The sequence below is a fragment of the Polistes canadensis genome, unplaced genomic scaffold, assembly GCF_001313835.1.
Source record: "Polistes canadensis isolate GaletaPanama2010 unplaced genomic scaffold, ASM131383v1 scaffold_39, whole genome shotgun sequence".
NCBI classification, from domain to species: domain Eukaryota; kingdom Metazoa; phylum Arthropoda; class Insecta; order Hymenoptera; family Vespidae; genus Polistes; species Polistes canadensis.
In genome coordinates this window covers 1011785-1015631 of record NW_014569586.1, presented here as the reverse complement: position 1 = coordinate 1015631, position 3847 = coordinate 1011785, and positions in this window count along the sequence as shown.

The window sequence follows — 3847 nt, the reverse complement described above, 5'->3', positions numbered from 1 at the left end:
AAGATGATAATGATAATATTAATAATAATTATAATAATAATAATAATAATAATAATAATAATAATAGGTGCTTTAAATTAAATTAAAACTAAAAAAACGCCGATGAAAAAACAGTGATAAAAAGAAAGAGAAAGAGAAAGAGAAGGAGAAAGAAAATGAGAGAAAGAGTGATAGCGATAATGATGGTGACAGAGGAGTGAAAGATTTACATTAAACAAATATCTAACGTAAATAAAAAAAAAATGAAAAACTTGAGTATAATGTCCGAGAAAGAGAATTATTTTATCGCTACAATTTTTTATCTTTCCATTTGAATTTTTTTTTGCTTATCTTTTTCGTTACACTCAAGTTTAATCCATTATTCTTCGATTTATTTTTCTTTTGTTCATTTCAAGAAAAACATTCCTCCATCCATACGCATTTGCCTTTGATTTTTCGAAAAATTTGTATGACGCCTATCGAATCTTTTTTATTTATTTTGTTTTGTTTTGTTTTACGACGAGAAAAATTGTCGTATCTGACTTTGTTAATTATTTCGATATCGCGTTACGGATATTTAATTATAATAATATTATATAAAGTTCTCTCCGTAAAATCCGTTTTGTTTTTTTTTTTGTTTAAATTATACTAGTTTTTCGTAAATACGAGAATGTTTCTTCTCCTTATTTTTTCGTTCGTTTGTTTGCTCTTCTTCTTCACTTTCTTCTTTTATTTCTTTCTTTTATTTCAATTATTATTATTTTTATGTTTAATAAAAAAGGGACATTTTTATATAATAATTCTGTCTTGATCGTTAGACGATCGAGTCGACTTGTTTTCCATTTTGTTATTTTTCATTCACGATAAACTAAACACGCGTTCTTCGGCACATTTGTCCGTTTTATATATATATATATGTATACTTATGTGTGTGCGTGTGTGTATAGTAGTTTAATGTAACGTGTATGTTTTTCTTGTTCTTTTGTTTTTTTTTCATTCGATGGAAAGGTATATTATGTTTGTTTGTTAATTAATTAATTAATTATTATTGTTGTTTTCCGTTTTTTTTGTTCTGTTCACAATAATTCATTATTACCGACCTCAAAATCGTATTGTAGGAGTTTCTTTTTTAATTATCCCGTGTATACGCACATATGCATGTATCTGTGTGTATAAATATATACGCATGATTGTATGTATATGAGTGTGTTTTTTTTTAAGTGTGATCCCTTTTCTTATACAATTTTTTCGTGTCCGTCTCTCATACTCTTACACAGTATAACGCGTACAATATAAGAAATGCGGTACAATCTCGTGTGTATCGACGACACAAAAATGTTTGTTTTTTCAATTCAACCATCTATTCATTTGACAATTCGGAAAAGTAACTATATATATGATACAAGAGATGCATATTTGTGTGTGTGTGTGTGTATATAATGCATGTGTGTAGCTATGTGTATTACGCTTATATATATATTTAGTAATACAATTAAATATTAAATAATTATAGACTACATTTTTTCATTAACAAAAAAGAACTTAGCAATACAGTCTGTGTACAAAAACCAAGATTTACAATAGCGTTTTCTAATCTTCAATGTATAATAGGAATATAATAAATTTTTTTTTTCTTTTCACATCATTTATCACATATAAAAAGCAGTTTGTATATGTACATATCTGAATAAGATTAGGTACCATTATTTATTTATTTATTTATTTATTAACCGATTGAAGCTAGTACGTAATTTAGTACGCTGTGTGTTGTTTTATTTAGTTCTTGGACAATTGATAAATACGAAAGGATTATTTAAATATATGTCGTGTGTTGTTGTTCTTGTATTTTTGTTGTTGTTTTATTACTATTATTATTATTTCCTGGTATCTCAACATACTCCTTCTTCTTGCTGCATTTCTTACTCATAAATTTCTATGTATACATATACCTTTCTTTCTTTTTTTTCTATTTCTCATCCTTGTTACATGACATTTTAGTTCTCTTTATTTATTTATTTCTTTCTTTTTTTTGTTAATTTTTATTTTTTAATATTATTTATATAATATCTATATAAAACAAGTGTTGCTTAATAAGTCAGAACTATGGCCAGTTGGTGAGTAAATCAAGATTGTTTTATTTTATCTCTTTGCACTTAATTATTCTTCATTCCTAATACTTCGTGTTTTTTTAATCTATTTACTTTTTATTTGTTTGTTTGGAATTCTATCTTTAATTCTAATACGATTTTTAATCAAACCACCTAAGTTCTTGGATGTTTATTTTGTTTGATTGTTAATTAATTGATTTATTTATTTCGTTCGTTCGTTCGTTTGTTTTTTTTAATCAAGATTTTTAATAGACAATTAAAAACATGTAGACAGAGATAATTAATTAAAACTGCTTAGAAAACATTGTTTATGTGTGTATATCAGAACAATATAAATTAATAAATGTTCGATTCTCGCATACCATTGTAATGTCTCTACCGTCGAATATTATTATATATTTTCGTACCTTTTAAATAAAAAACAAAAAAGAAAATTAAATACGTATATATAAAGAAAGAAAAAACCAACAACAACAATAACAGAATAAAGAAGAAATGTTCAATTACCACTGTGGTCAATTTTAGTTCTACATCGTTTAAATATTTTAACGTCCCTTCGAAAGTTTATTTAGTCATTTTTGTGTTTTGTTTCTCCTGTTTTAGATCAGCTGCTAGTGCACATTTTATTACAAATCGATAAACACGATATTTTTTCCCTCAAATCATCTTTTATATTTTTATTTCTTTTTCCTTGTTGCATCTCTCTTTTTTTATTTTGTTATTTTATTTTATTTTTTTTTTTTTTTCACTCTTTTACGTTCTTTTCTTTTGTTTTGATTCAGTTAAGATTTACAGAAAATGTAATAATAATAATAATAACCAATTAAACGCTTAAAAATCGGCAATTTGATTCTTATAAGTCTACCCTAAAAAATACAATGGAGTCGTACAGTGTATATTCAAGGCACAACTCTTTCAAATCGATTAAACTGAAATAATAAAGCGCAATAAAGGGACGACGATTATCGGCATGATAGTATGCACTTTTTATTTGAACTCTGATAATTTATATATATATTTAAATATTATTTATATATATATATATAAATCTTTTTGTTAATCCTTCAACTTTTTGTCATTGCAAAATGTGTGTCGTTATATCCTTTTTTTTGTTTTATTCTTTGAGATTAAGTACAAAAAAATTTGTTCTTCATTTTGACACCGAAAAACTATGCGACAATGAAAATATTATGTATGTATGCATGTATTTCAAGTTTTGGAGCGTTAAAATCTTTTATGTCAATGTTGAAAATCCGCATGGTTTTGTATTTTTGTGGTTTATTTTTTAATATTTTTTTTTTGTAATTTTTTTACTTTTCATTTCTTTTTAATAAGTGACAAAGCGCGTTGTATAACCAAATTATTTTCTATTAATTATTAACAATCCACGCAGCGCGCACGAAAATAATCGTGATATCTACTATATCGTTCTTTTTTCTTGTATATTCGGTAGAGACAAAATCCCATAACACTATTCGCTATACATTTATACAATCTTATTGTATTCCTAAATTTGAATTCGCATGTTTTCATTGAGGCAAATTGAATTCATAAACTTTGAATTTTTCTTTGTACAACACCGTTGTGTTGTTATTGTTATCGTTATTATTGTTAATATTATTATTATTATTATTATTATTATTATTATTATTATTATTATTATAATTATCATTATTATTAGTAACTCGGATATGTGTAAATCAAGAATATCTTTGGAATGTCCTGTAAATAGGTGTAAACATAATCCATTTCTCGCGTCA